Source organism: Hyperolius riggenbachi, chromosome 6, assembly GCF_040937935.1.
Source record: "Hyperolius riggenbachi isolate aHypRig1 chromosome 6, aHypRig1.pri, whole genome shotgun sequence".
NCBI lineage: Eukaryota > Metazoa > Chordata > Amphibia > Anura > Hyperoliidae > Hyperolius > Hyperolius riggenbachi.
The window spans coordinates 73,917,320-73,932,873 of NC_090651.1; the positions used below are offsets into that span (position 1 = coordinate 73,917,320).

Sequence of the window (15,554 nt, forward strand, 5' to 3'; positions counted from 1 at the left end):
AATGCCTTGCTCTGTATTCTCATGTCTGCTGGATGTTTGCTGATCTGCAGGGGCTCAGTGGAATGCTTCTGATCCTGATAGTTAGATTCTGCCAGCACCACGTTGGTGACTGGTAGTATTCATTCTAGCCTTGTTCTTGAGGACGAACTATAGCAGCGGTTGCCATTAGTTCGCTCCTACCTGTTAGTCTTGTCTATCTCAGTGTGAATGTCGCCGTCGCTGAAACAGCAACTAGATTGGTTGAGCATTCCGTCTGTCTGTCTGTTGTTTGTCTTGTTAATCACCATTACTTGTGCTTAGCTAGTTCTTGATAAATATATATGCAGACTTGCTAATATATATTTATCCATTAGTTGAGTAGTTTGTTATTTTCTTTATTCGAGTTACGGAGATTTCTCAGTTACTGTGTTAGCTAGTCAGTTTAGCACGTTTCGGTAGGTTGCGCTTATCGTGATCACCCGTGCTTGGTTAGCATAGTTGTGTTGCTATTAGTTACGTTCTTTCCTGTAGTCTTGCCTGTGTGGATGCTTGTTGATGACTTTCGTTAGCCTGCTTGCTCTGCTTCTGTAGACGTGACTGTGAGCTGCGGTTGCTACTAGTTACGCTCCAATCTATAGTCCTGTCTTGTATCTGTCTGAATGCTTGCTATCGCAAGAGCAGCGCAACATCGCACTGCGCTGCCATTGCATCTTATTTGTAGCGATATCGGCAGCCCAGAGCTGCAGTTACTCTGGGCAGCCTGTGTAGCCTCTTCCATTATCCAGCTCTTAGCCTTGTTGTGCTGGGTGGTCAGAAAGTATGGCCCCCCCAGCATTACACTGCTCTTACAGTGAACTGTTAATCCTTACATGGGCTTGGAGCACTCCGGTGGACCATAACAGCCGGTCCTGTGCACCATTTTCCTACATTTATAAGGTTACAGTACTTTTATCTCTATAATACATTTTTCAAATGCCTTGCCTCAGACAACCAGTTCTTTTAATTCTGACTCCTCGATTTTTCCAGCCAATTTTCATTTTGCTGGAAGTATGTTACTCAGCATGGCTGATCTATCAACTTTAATTTATTGAAAGTTTTTTTTATTAGTTATTGTATTTCTAAAGCACCATCCTATTACTCCGCATAAGACATGTTGGAAAATCCCTAGCTGATCTGGTATAGGAGGAGCAGCGAGATATAAACAGCCGCGTAGCATTGGACTGCATTGACAGTACAGCGCTAGCAATAAGATCAATTTTTCAATGAATTTCTGCAGGAATCCGATTGAGATTAAGTGAGCAGTGTGGTATGGAGTCTGTCCCTCTTTGTTGAAAATCGGGCCAATCCTATTTGACAATGCAAGGCTTGCTCAATGGGTTTTCCTTTTTAAAGTGAAGCTTGGGTGAAAATAAACTGCGATAAACACTTGTATTTATCCTCCTACTCCTAAAATAACTTTTAGATATCCCATGGTTTTATTTTATGTTTAAACATTTATAAAGTAAGTTTAATGTTTTATTGTCCCTGCTCAACGGCAGTCCATTAAGTGTCCCAGAGCTAAAATAAATGAACTATTGACCTTGTTTATCTATCCCCTGCCCACAGACGCTCTTCTCTGCAAGAAAAAGTTTTATGGTGGCAATTCCTTATCAGTATAGGTTACGCTACAATCCAACAAAGGAGCGACAAGAGAGAAAGGCGCTGATTCACAAAAGCTGTTCTGTTGAATTATCTCACCTTACTTATTAACTCACAATTTATCTCTCTTTAAATTACTTAACTCATGATTTACATTACATGATTACATTAGGCAAGGCGGTGGATGGTTTCGTCGATCATTGGGAAATTGCACGCCATTCCCACCGCGCACCCGATCAACCAACTTTGGCCCAACATCTTGCAGCATGCGCTATCGACAATGCGACCAATTCCCTCCCGAAATTGGTCACTTTGTTGGTCGGGCATGCACTTGGCGCCAACGACTTTCATCCAATTCAATTATAATAATCGAACTGGATGGTCGAGGGGCCGCCAAGTCACCTGATGTATGGCAACCTTAACTGTAAATCATTGGGCCCCCCAACAAAACTTTGATAGGATGCCCCAATTTTTCACAACCCTTCTTTGTCCTCTCCTTGGTGACCCTCACAACATGGGGGGTCCATCATACAAGGGTCATAAAACAAGTGTGGCATTCAAGATCTTTACACCCATAATGGCTATCATTCACAAAGCATTTCCACATGCGGAAATGCTTAAAACAGCTGACTTTACCGACCACTTAGCAAAGTCAGCATTCATAAAGGCTCTTTCCGCATGAAAAAATGACACTACCGAGCAGAGTGATAAATCACCGCCTTGTGCGGTGATTATCGGAACAAATGTAGCAAAATGTTAATTCATAAAGAACACCGCAAGCAGTGTGAGGTCGGGAAGTACCGCTCCCTCTGATGTGGCGATACCAATGTAAGTGAATGGAGACACACAGACCTCCCAGGCAGCTGCAGCAGAGCGGAACACGGAGAAATGTATCAACTCTGCAGCTTCCGTGTCTCCGCCTGCCTACCACCAGCTTAGTTCGGGGAATCTCCGCACTGCTACCGCACATGGATACTTTTCTATGAATGCCCACCCAGAAGTCTAAAATACCGGCAGCGGTGTTTTCCCGCATTGATTCCCCTTACCGACAGCTCCTTTATGAATGATAGCCAAAGTGTAGCTACAAAAACTCCTTATCTGGAGTATCCGAGAAAAGGAAGGTTAGGAGTTGGGGACCTCCCACACATCTGGGCCCCCGTGGGCTGCTGCCCCCTAGTTATGCCCCTTGGCCTATTTACACTAAGTCCAAATCTGGGCCATATCTGCAGCATTTCCCTGCATGGCACAGCCTAGCGATTTGGGCTGCTGCTACTCAGAAGAACTGGAGCCGCGGCCATATCTGAAATAGCAGCGAAGCCGCGGCTCCCGTTGGAAATAAGACTTAACTTTTATTTATCTACTTATGACTATTTTATAGAATGTAGACCATTTTATAGATTATATTTTAGCCCAATTTTTGATGCATATACTTTTTGTATTTATTTCTTAATGTGTCTCCCTCAGCTGAACAAAGCTTGTTTACTGACTGAGTCGAAACACCTAGTACTTATTGTATACTCTGGTTTCTCTTCAGATCGTATAAATCTTTCGCCTTTTACTAAAGATTTCCGTGGAGAGGAACAACCATGAGTTTCATTGAATTTTTTGAGGCTCAGCAGATGCTGGGCTTACTTGCTGGTTAAAAAGAAGATTATCATATATAGTGAAAAGTTTGTCTGATTTGGCCTTTTGGCTAAGATCAAGTGTAGTATCTGTTCTTATCAGAGGGGACCTGGAGGGATGGCACTGTGGCAGGGTGTCCCTCCTGGTCGTAATTCCCAGAGGCTGATGGAATGGATCTACAACTGGTCGAGGCTGAAGGGCTGAGGGCTGTGCTTAGGCGTACTGCCCCTGGAAGTAGCGCTCCAGGTGCACCTGAAAAAACCTTGGATGTGGCAGATCCCAGGCGGAAGTAGGGTGCTTTGGTCTGTACTGCCCATATGCATAGCTGACTAACACAGCTCCCCGACCTTTTGGCTAGGGAGAGTGCGGAATTTTTATAACTCCGGCCGCAAGGTCGGGGCCAGCTTGCTGGCACCGGGGACTTGTCCCCTGGGACTTCGGTTCCCACCCCGGCTCCCTCTCAGGTGAGCCACCCGGACCATGTGGACACGGTTGCCACATGGCCAGTCCCTTTGGGTAACCACTGGGCAGGTTGGGGTCCTTCTATCCTTCGGGTGTTGGAGGACCCAAGAAACCCCCTGCGCCGAAAGCAAAGGGAGAAGGTTCCTTTCGGGGAACACCGGAAGGGCCCTGCTGTATTGTGGGGCCAGTGGCTGCCCATGCACGTTTTGTGGGGGTGCTTACGCACTCACGCTTTTTCCGTGCATGGGCGTAAAGGCCTTGCTTACCTGGGACTCCTGTTGCATGCAACAGGAGCCAAGAAAGCTAAAAAAAAAAAAAAACATGAGTTTCTTACAATTTTTTTGAGGCTCAGCAGATGCTGGGCTTACTTACTTGTTGAAAAGTAGATTATGACATAAAGTTAATACTATAGTTTGCTAGTTTAGTTAGAGGAATATGTGTGGAAAATTGTGATGCATGATTTAAATTAAGTGTGTAGAATCTTTCATATGTGTCATAAATTTTAGTTTGTGTGATATTTTGAGCTGTGATTGAGCAGTTGAAGTTGAAAAACTGGTTTGGAAGTGTTTTTTCTTCTCAGAATACTTAACTGACCTTTTGAACGCGAGTCATGGTTTGCTCTATTATTTCTTATTTACAGCACAATCAGCTTTATTCGCCAAGTACATCACTTGTCATGCCCACAATTATTTGTGGTACACACTGCAATGGTAATAGTACAAATACACAGGGGTGGTTGGTCCATGAGGACAAGTGACGCATTTGTGTCAGGTGGCACGGGCCCTAGAGCAGCATAACTATGCAGGGGCAACTATACTAGCTATACTGGGGGCACCTATACTAGCTAACTATACAGGGGCAACTATACTACTTATACTGGGGGCACCTATACTATCCTGGGGCAACTATACTAGCTAACTATACATGGACAACTATACTATCTATACTGGGGGCAACTATATTAGCTAACTATACAGGGGCAACTATACTAGCTATACTGGGGGCTACAATACTGGCTAACTTTACGGGGGCAACTATATTACCTATACTGTGGCAACTATACTACCTATAATGCAGCAACTATACAACTTATACTGCGGCAGCTATACTACCTATACTGCACCAACTATACTATCTATACTGGGGCAACCATACTATCTATACTGGGGGCAACTATACTACCTATAATGCAGCAACTATACAACTTATACTGCGGCAGCTATACTACCTATACTGCACCAACTATACTATCTATACTGGGGTATCCATACTATCTATACTGGGGTATCCATACTATCTATACTGGGGCAACTATACTATCTATACTGGGGCAACTATACTATCTATACTGGGGCAACTATGCTACCTATACTGGGGGCAACTATACCTGACTCCCCTACACAGGGGGAGCCTATACCTGGCTACCCACCTATACTGTGGGATGAAAATTTTCGGGTGCAGTGCGATCACTCCAAATGGGGGGGTAATCCTCACAAGTTTACCTTATGCAGCAAAAAGTCTAGAACTGGCCATGCAAATACATACCCTAAATATCATTAAAAAGAATCTTTACTGTATGTAACTGGATGAATAAAATTACTAATTTTTATTGATGTATAAATCAAGTATAGTCAGTTTCACGCCAATCTACATTCTTAAATTTATCACAGATGAGGGCATCTTTATTCCTGGCAAGGTAAATCAGAGAATCATGAGAATTAGTAAAGTACAGTCTGCGTGGTGATTAACCGTCCTCTATAAATTTCATTCAATATAAGGCACGTTTAGTAGAACCACTGACTATTTCCTGTGGAGGGTCTGCTTTATCACAGTACTGAAGAACAAGACATGACTTGATCCATTTTAGCTTTTGGATCTCACAAGAGGCAGATGTAAGATGTCCATTAACGGTACAATTTTTTTTCATCAGATGCTATCTATCGATGCAATTTTTACAATCCAATTCTGCAGAAAACTGCATAGGGTATCATTCATAAAGAGGCTGTCGGTAGTGGGGGAAAACACCGTTCTTCTCCGCAACCGGTACTTTAGACTTCTGGGTGGGCATTCATAAAGAAGTGTGTAGGTGCGGTGGCAGTGCGGAGATTCCCCGAACTAGGCTGGCGGTAGGCAGGCGGTAGGCAGGCGGAGACACGGAAGCTGCCGAGTTGATACATTTCTCCGTGTTCCGCTCTGCTGCAGCTGCCTGGGAGGTCTGTGTGTCTCCATTCACTTGCATTGGTATCGCCACATCAGAGGGAGCGGGACTTTCCGACCTGACACCGCTGGCGGTATTCTTTATGAATTAACATTTTGCTACATTTGTTCCGTTAATCACTGCACAAGGCGGTGATTTATCACTCTGCTCGGTATGTCTTTTTTTCATGCGGAAAGAGCCTTTATGAATGCTGACTTTGCCGAGCATGCGGAAATGCTTTATGAATGATACCCATAGTGTATGGCGAAAATCGATGTAAAACTATTCTATGGTCCATTGGAACAGGAAATTCAATCAACCCACTTATTGGATTTTGCCCTAATTGACCAGCTTATGGGAACAATTGATAATTAGCTTCCGACTACTGTTGATCATAAAAATCGCATCGAAAGATCACAGCTAAGAGCAATATATTTCTTTGATGTCTCACTGATGATTAGCTTCTGTTTTCTGGATATACTGTAATCATATATAAAGTATATAGGGTAGTTTATAGCTTTTTGCATTTTACGACTTGTCATTTGTTTACATATTGATTTATTTATCTGCAAAATTTGCTTATGTTGATAGTGCTTAGGAAAAATAAGTTTAATACAGTGTGCAAACAGATAAACATCTGTTTTCTGTGGTTATAGATCTCTAACATTGCTGTTCTACCTCCACTTGGAACAGTGTCCTATTACCTTCACCCTGTACAGAGTTGCTAAGTCTCTGCCCAGTCATCATCTGCTGCTCTATACATGTGTAAATGAGGACGCTCTTACTTCCCTTCTCCCATAATCCTCTGCTGAAGTCTCTACCTCCTCTCTGACTTATTTGCATACCCATGATGCATTTCAGGTAGCACATTCCGTAAAGAAAATACTACTCCTTTTAGCCCTTTGTATTTATGATTTGGACAATGGATTTAAAGTTCTACATGTGGTAAACATCATTTGATAGCTGTAGTAATTGTTGTATTATAAACATCATGAAGTCTCCCTGATTGGAACAGAGACTGCATGCTGTCCGGCTCTCAGCATAAATGTGCATTGGTATACTCTGGTTTCTCTTCAGATCGTATAAATCTTTCGCCTTTTACTAAAGATTTCCGTGGAGAGGAACAACCATGAGTTTCATTGAATTTTTTGAGGCCCAGCCACCGCTGGGCTTACTTACTGGTTCAAAAGTAGAAGTAACTTCTTAATAATACAAGATCATAATGATATAATGGCCTCAATTCTGGTTTGCTTCCTGCCTGTTTTAACAATAATATTTATATAGCGCTTTTCTCCCTGGGGACTCAAAGCGCGCCGCTGTGACCCTGCATTATGCAGTTTTATAGCATAAGTGGTATTTTACAGCATTTGGTAAAAGCAGTTTGCTATTCTGGTACATTTTAGTCTTAATTTACCGAATGCGGTAAATTTAGGTCCTAAAATGTGTGGTGTTTTACCAAAAATTGGAATTCTCATGAAAAATAGGGGGCATGTTAGTGCATAATTTACCGATCAGTTTAAGACCTGCCTGTACCTGGCGGTAAAGTCAATTTGTGTGCATTTTGCAGTTTTTAGTGGAGTTCCTGTTCCTGTTTTAGTGGACTTCCGATTCAGGCTGTGTAATAGAGAATAGTAAAAATAAAACTCCAAATATTTACTGGATTTTTGTTGTGTAGAGAATGCCAATTTTCCATAGGTTGCTACATAGTCAAATACCCCCACCCCCCAAAAAAATCTTCCAAACACTATCCTAAGTTATGGAAGACAATTAAAGACTATCATTATTATTTACCGCTGAAATACTGCACGTTTTACTGCATTTATTTCCCCCCCCCCCCCCCCCCCCCCCCAAAAAAAAAAAGACTGCATGAGGTATATTACCGACTGCTAACTTATTTGAATGCTCCCAGTGTTCTCCCCAGAAACTTTTTCCAGCCGGGTGTCATGAAAAATTAGCCGGGTGGGGCGAGATGAGAGAATGCATGGCTGACTCTTCTCTGCACATGGAGGTGGTGAGCTGATGACAGCTGGGTGCTCACCAAAACTAGCCGAGTGGAACACCCGGCTAAAAGAGCCTGGGGGGAACAGTGTGCTCCAATATCTTATTGGTCATATTAAGCGATATGGGTCTTGCTGTAGATTTAAGGGATACAGGCTATTCTGCTATTTTAATCTTATAAGGTTTAGTATAATTAGAAAGTGTTTATTCTACGCCCTTTTCATATGCTCATTTTATTTTTGGGTTTACATAATAGTTAAAAAGCAGACACAAAATTTTATAAATACAAGGTTGTAAAGATGCAGTGGTTTAAATCTATTTTGCCTACTGTCTGTTTTACCGAAGCAGTTTGCCTCCCTGGTAGATTTTCGTCATAATATACCACATACGGCCAGGGGTGAGCCTGGGGTGCCTGGCACCTGGGTGCAAGATTTTCTCTGGCGCCTATGGAAGTGGTTAAATTAACCGTGCCCAACCACATAACCACACCCATGTCCTGCCTAATCACACCCACACCTTCCACCTCTTTACGCATGCATGTGATACCCCATTCCTACCCCTCTTCCATGGGCTTGCTCCTGGCTGGCTTTGGCTGCCTGCGAGTCTGCTAGCCTCTGGACTGACTCAGGCTGAGATGCTCTGCGAGTGCGACGCAGTCACACACTGCGTATTTATGGCTGCCTGTACTCTCGCTCGCTGTCGTCTACTCCTCCTACAGGCAAGCCCAAGCGTAAGGTGGGCTACCTGTATCTTTCCTGTTGCGCCGTGCAGCCTGCTAGTGTTGCCAACCTTTCACGTTATTTTTTACTGACAAATACCTAAACATTTACTGACAAAATTTCCCCACTAAATACACATAAGAGACAGCTTTTCACCAGTAAATGCACATAATAAGAGACAGCTTTTTACCAGTAAATGCACATAATGACAAACAACCAGTGTCCCCAGTATATGTAGCCAGGGATATATGTGCTCAGTATACGTAGGCAGGGGTATATGTCCCCAGTATATGTAGGCAGGGGTATATGTCCCCAGTATATGTAGGCAGGGGTATATATCCCAGTATATGTAGCCAGGGGGTATATGTGCCCATTATATGGAGGCAGAGGTATATGTCCCCAGTATATGTAGGCAGAGGTATATGTCCCAGTACATGTAGGCAGAGGTATATGTCCCAGTATATGTAGGCAGGAGTATATGTCCCAATATATATAGGCAGAGGTATATGTCCCAGTATATGTAGGCAGGAGTATATGTCCCAGTATATATAGGCAGAGGTATATGTCCCAGTATATATAGGCAGAGGTATATGTCCCAGTATATGTAGGCAGGAGTATATGTCCCAGTATATATAGGCAGAGGTATATGTCCCAGTATATGGAGGCAGAGGTATATGTCCCAGTATATGTAGGCAGGAGTATATGTCCCAGTATATATAGGCAGAGGTATATGTCCCAGTATATGTAGGCAGGAGTATATGTCACAGTATATGTAGGCAGAGGTATATGTCCCAGTATATATAGGCAGAGGTATATGTCCCAGTATATGTAGGCAGAGGTATATGTCCCAGCATATATAGGCAGAGGTATATGTCCCAGTATATGGAGGCAGAGGTATATGTCCCAATATATGGAGGCAGAGGTATATGTCCCAGTATATGTAGGCAGGAGTATATGTCCCAGTATATATAGGCAGATGTATATGTCCCGGTATATATAGGCAGATGTATATGTCCCAGTATATGGAGGCAGAGGTATATGTCCCAGTATATGGAGGCAGAGGTATATGTTCCAGTATATGTAGGCAGAGGTATATGTCCCAGTATATGGAGGCAGGGGTATATGTCCCAGTATATTTAGGCAGATGTATATGTCCCAGTATATGTAGGCAGAGGTATATGTCCCAGTATATGGAGGCAGGGGTATATGTCCCAGTATATGTAGGCAGAGGTATATGTCCCAGTATATGGAGGCAGAGGTATATGTCCCAGTATATGTAGGCAGGAGTATATGTCCCAGTATATATAGGCAGAGGTATATGTCCCAGTATATGTAGGCAGGAGTATATGTCCCAGTATATATAGGCAGAGGTATATGTCCCAGTATATGTAGGCAGGAGTATATGTCCCAGTATATGTAGGCAGAGGTATATGTCCCAGTATATATAGGCAGAGGTATATGTCCCAGTATATGGAGGCAGAGGTATATGTCCCAGCATATATAGGCAGAGGTATATGTCCCAGTATATGGAGGCAGAGGTATATGTCCCAGTATATGTAGGCAGGAGTATATGTCCCAGTATATATAGGCAGATGTATATGTCCCAGTATATGGAGGCAGGAGTATATGTCCCAGTATATATAGGCAGATGTATATGTCCCAGTACATGGAGGCAGGAGTATATGTCCCAGTATATATAGGCAGATGTATATGTCCCAGTATATGGAGGCAGAGGTATATGTCCCAGTATATGTAGGCAGAGGTATATGTCCCAGTATATGGAGGCAGGGGAATATGTCCCAGTATATGTAGGCAGAGGTATATGTCCCAGTATATGGAGGCAGAGGTATATGTCCCAGTATATTGAGGCAGAGGTATATGTTCCAGTATATGTAGGCAGAGGTATATGTCCCAGTATATGGATTTTTTCTTTATAGGGGATGCCCCTCCCCCCCTTTAGCAGCAAAAAGTCTAGAACCGGCCCTGCAAATACATACCCTAAATATCATTAAAGAGAATCTTTACTGTATGTAACTGGATGAATAAAATTGCAAATCAATTATAGTCAATTATAGTCCGTTTCACACCAATCTACATTCTTAAATTGATCACAGATGAGGGCATCTTTATTCCTGGCAAGGTAAATCGGAGAATCATGAGAATTAGTAAAGTACAGTCTGCGTGGTGATTAACCGTCCTCTATAAATTTCATTCAATATAAGGCACGTTTAGTAGAACCACTGACTATTTCCTGTGGAGGGTCTGCTTTATCACAGTACTGAAGAACAAGACATGACTTATGTATGTCATGACTTGATCCATTTTAGCTTTTGGATCTCACAAGAGGCAGATGTAAGATGTCCATTAATGGTACAATTTTTTTCATCAGATGCTATCTTTCGATGCAATTTTTACAATCCAGTTCTGCAGAAAACTGCATAGTGTATGGCGAAAATCGATGTAGAACTATTCTATGGCCAATTGGAACAGGAAATTCAATCAACCCACATATTGGATTTTGCCCTAATTGACCAGCTTATGGGAACAATTGATAATTAGCTTTCGACTACTGTTGATCATAAAAATCGCATCGAAAGATCACATCTGGAGAAAAAATTGTACCGTTAAGGTTTCTAATTTTTTTTCTCTGACTGCTCACATTAATCCTGTGCATTTTAGTAAATATTTCTGTGGAAAGAAATCGCTAAGAGCAATATATTTCTTTGATGTCTCACTGATGATTAGCTTCTGTTTTCTGGATATACTGTAATCATATATACAGTATATAGGGTAGTTTATAGCTTTTTGCATTTTACGACTTGTCATTTAAGTTTACATATTGATTTATTTATCTGCAAAATTTGCTTATGTTGATAGTGCTGGAAAAATAAGTTTAATACAGTGTGCAAACAGATAAACATCTGTTTTCTGTGGATACATATCTCTAACATTGCTGTTCTACCTCCACTTGGAACAGTGTCATATTACCTTCACCCTGTACAGAGTTGCTAAGTCTCTGCCTAGTGCCTAGTCATCAATGAGGACGCTCTTACTTCCCTTCTCCCATAATCCCCTGCTGAAGTCTCTATGTCTTCTGACTTATTTGCATACCCATGATGCATTTCAGGTAGCACAATCCGTAAAGTAAATTACTACTCTTTTTAGGCCTTTGTATTTATGATTTGGACAATGGATTTAAAGTTCTACATGTGGTAAACATCATTTGATAGCTATAGTAATTGTTGTATTATAAACATCATGAAGTCTCCCTGATTGGAACAGAGACTGCATGCTGTCCGGCTCTCAGTATAAATGTGCATCAGTATACTCTGGTTTCTCTTCAGATCGTATAAATCTTTCGCCTTTTACTAAAGATTTCCGTGGAGAGGAACAACCATGAGTTTCATTGAATTTTTTGAGGCCCAGCCACCGCTGGGCTTACATAATGGTTAAAAAGCAGACACAACATTTTATAAATACAAGGTTGTAAAGATACAGTGGTTTCAATCTATTTTGCCTACTGTCTGTTTTACCATATGGGGGGGAAAGCAGTTTGCCTCTCTGGTAGATTTTCGTCATAATTTACCACATACGGCAAATTAGGTCATAAAATGTTCTGTTATTTACTAAAAAATTGTAATTCTCATGAAAAATGGGCGGCGTGTTAGCACATAATTTACCAATCAGTTTAAAGAGACACTGAAGCCAGAATAAATCTCGCTTCAGTGCTTAAATTCAGCAGGGGCATGTGTGCCCCTGCTAAAACGCCGATCTCCCGCGGCTAAATGGGGGTCCCTTACTCCCCAAATCCTCCCCTGCAAAATCTATGACCAACTTGGTCGTAGATCTTGCTGCTGTTGAGGCAGGGCTAACGGCTGCAGGAAGACTGAGAGGGGCGGGGGAGAGGCGGAGATACGCGCTGACAGACGCGCATGAGACAGGGCTGCAGCGGTTAGCCCTGCCTCAATCAGGAAGTGATCCCCGGGACTCCACGAGGGGATTTGGGAGGTAAGGGACCCCCGTTTAGCCGTGTAATGGCGGCGTTTTAGCAGGGGCACACATGCCCCTGCTGAATATAAGCTCTGAAGCGAGTTTTATTCTCGCTTCAGAGTCTCTTTAAGACCTGCCTGTACCTGGGGTTTAAAGTCAGTTTGTGTGCATGTTGCAGTTTTTAGTGGGGTTCCTATTCAGTTCCTATTCCTGTTTTAGTGGAATTCCTATTCAGACTGTGTAATAGATACAAATAATTTTTCTGACTGCTCACATTAATCCTGTGCATTCTAGTAAATATTTCTGTGGAAAGAAATCGCTAAGAGCAATATATTTCTTTGATGTCTCACTGATGATTAGCTTCTGTTTTTTGGATATACTGTAATCATATATAAAGTATATAGGGTAGTTTATAGCTTTTTGCATTTTACGACTTGTCATTTGTTTACATATTGATTTATTAACCTGCAAAATTTGCTTATGTTGATAGTGCTTAGGAAAAATAAGTTTAATACAGTGTGCAAACAGATAAACATCTGTTTTCTGTGGTTATATATCTCTAACATTGCTGTTCTACCTCCACTTGGGACCGTGTCATATTACCTTCACCCTGTACAGAGTTGCTAAGGGCTCGTTTCCACTGTAGCGGTGCAGAATCGCCTGGATTCCACCGCAGAAGAAATCGCATGCAGGTGCGTTTTTTTACGCGTTATTTTACGCGATTACGCATGCGATTTCGCATAGGTTAGGCTATGTGCGTTTTTAACCATGTCACTGCCTGTGTTAATTTACATTGGTTCCTATGCGGAATCGCATGCGTAATCGCGTAAAATAACGCGTAAAAAAACGCATGCGATTTCCCTATTAAATACATTAGCGGCAATTCGCATGCATTCCACTAGCAGGCAAATTCGTTGGCTCTTTTGTGCGTTTTTTCACCGCTCATAAAAACGCACCACGCAAACGCTACAGTGGAAACAGGTCCATTCACTTGCATTACATGTGCGAATCTGCATGCGTTGGACGCATGCAGATTCGCGATAGTGGAAACGAGCCCTAAGTCTCTGCCTAGTGCCTAGTCATCATCTGCTGCTCTATACATGTGTAAATGAGGACGTTCTTACTTCCGTTCTCCCATAATCCTCTGCTAAAGTCTCTATGTCCTCTGACTTATTTGCATACCCATGATGCATTTCAGGTAGCACATTCTGTAAAGTAAAATGCTACATTTAGCCCTTTGTATATATGATTTGGACAATGGATTTAAAATTCTACATGTGGTAAACATCATTTGATAGCTGTAGTAATTGTTGTATTATAAACATCACAAAGTCTCCCTGAATTAAACAGAGACTGCATGCTGTCCGGCTCTCAGCATAAATGTGCATTGGTATACTCTGGTTTCTCTTCAGATCGTATAAATCTTTCGCCTTTTACTAAAGATTTCCGTGGAGAGGAACAACCATGAGTTTCATTGAATTTTTTGAGGCCCAGCCACCGCTGGGCTTACATAATGGTTAAAAAGCAGACACAACATTTTATAAATACAAGGTTGCAAAGATACAGAGGTTTCAATCTATTTTGCTTACTTTTTACCATATGGGGGGAAAGCAGTTTGCCTCTCTGGTAGATTTTCGTCATAGTTTACCACATACGGCAAATTAGGTCATAAAATGTTCTGTAATTTACAAAAAAATTGTAATTCTCATGAAAAATGGGCGGCGTGTTAGCACATAATTTACCAATCAGTTTAAAGAGACACTGAAGCGAGAATAAATCTCGCTTCAGTGCTTAAATTCAGCAGGGGCAATGTGCCCCTGCTAAAACGCTGATATCCCGCGGCTAAATGGGGGTCCCTTACTCCCCAAATCCTCCCCTGCAAAATCTATGACCAACTTGGTCGTAGATCTTGCTGCTGTTGAGGCAGGGCTAACGGCTGCAGGAAGACTGAGAGGGGCGGGGGAGAGGCGGAGATACGCGCTGACAGACGCGCATGAGACAGGGCTGCAGCGGTTAGCCCTGCCTCAATCAGGAAGTGATCCCCGGGACTCCACGAGGGGATTTGGGAGGTAAGGGACCCCCGTTTAGCCGTGTAATGGCGGCGTTTTAGCAGGGGCACACATGCCCCTGCTGAATATAAGCTCTGAAGCGAGTTTTATTCTCGCTTCAGAGTCTCTTTAAGACCTGCCTGTACCTGGGGTTTAAAGTCAGTTTGTGTGCATGTTGCAGTTTTTAGTGGGGTTCCTATTCAGTTCCTATTCCTGTTTTAGTGGAATTCCTATTCAGACTGTGTAATAGATACAAATAATTTTTCTGACTGCTCACATTAATCCTGTGCATTCTAGTAAATATTTCTGTGGAAAGAAATCGCTAAGAGCAATATATTTCTTTGATGTCTCACTGATGATTAGCTTCTGTTTTTTGGATATACTGTAATCATATATACAGTATATAGGGTAGTTTATAGCTTTTTGCATTTTACGACTTGTCATTTGTTTACATATTGATTTATTTATCTGCAAAATTTGCTTATGTTGATAGTGCTTAGGAAAAATAAGTTTAATACAGTGTGCAAACAGATAAACATCTGTTTTCTGTGGTTATATATCTCTAACATTGCTGTTCTACCTCCACTTGGGACCGTGTCATATTACCTTCACCCTGTACAGAGTTGCTAAGTCTCTGCCTAGTCATCATCTGCTGCTCTATACATGTGTAAATGAGGACGTTCTTACTTCCGTTCTCCCATAATCCTCTGCTAAAGTCTCTATGTCCTCTGACTTATTTGCATACCCATGATGCATTTCAGGTAGCACATTCTGTAAAGTAAAATACTACATTTAGCCCTTTGTATTTATGATTTGGACAATGGATTTAAAGTTCTACATGTGGTAAACCTCATTTGATAGCTATAGTAATTGTTGTATTATAAACATCATGAAGTCTCC

The 15,554-nt window shown here is 42.0% G+C and overlaps 1 protein-coding gene and 4 non-coding genes across 5 annotated transcripts in view; all 5 read left to right on the forward strand.

Annotated features, from left to right (window-relative positions):
* Positions 1-15,554, forward strand: part of HECTD3 (HECT domain E3 ubiquitin protein ligase 3) — a 149,472-nt gene that overhangs the window by 36,796 nt on the left and 97,122 nt on the right. The gene's annotated exons all lie outside the window — the stretch shown is intronic.
* Positions 3,132-3,246, forward strand: LOC137523248 (U5 spliceosomal RNA). The gene has a single exon (XR_011022590.1). It is a non-coding gene; the product is annotated as a U5 spliceosomal RNA (small nuclear RNA).
* On the forward strand, positions 6,957-7,071 carry LOC137523239 (U5 spliceosomal RNA). Its single transcript, XR_011022581.1, has one exon. It is a non-coding gene; the product is annotated as a U5 spliceosomal RNA (small nuclear RNA).
* LOC137523240 (U5 spliceosomal RNA) lies at positions 11,941-12,055 on the forward strand. The gene has a single exon (XR_011022582.1). It is a non-coding gene; the product is annotated as a U5 spliceosomal RNA (small nuclear RNA).
* On the forward strand, positions 13,999-14,113 carry LOC137523241 (U5 spliceosomal RNA). Its single transcript, XR_011022583.1, has one exon. It is a non-coding gene; the product is annotated as a U5 spliceosomal RNA (small nuclear RNA).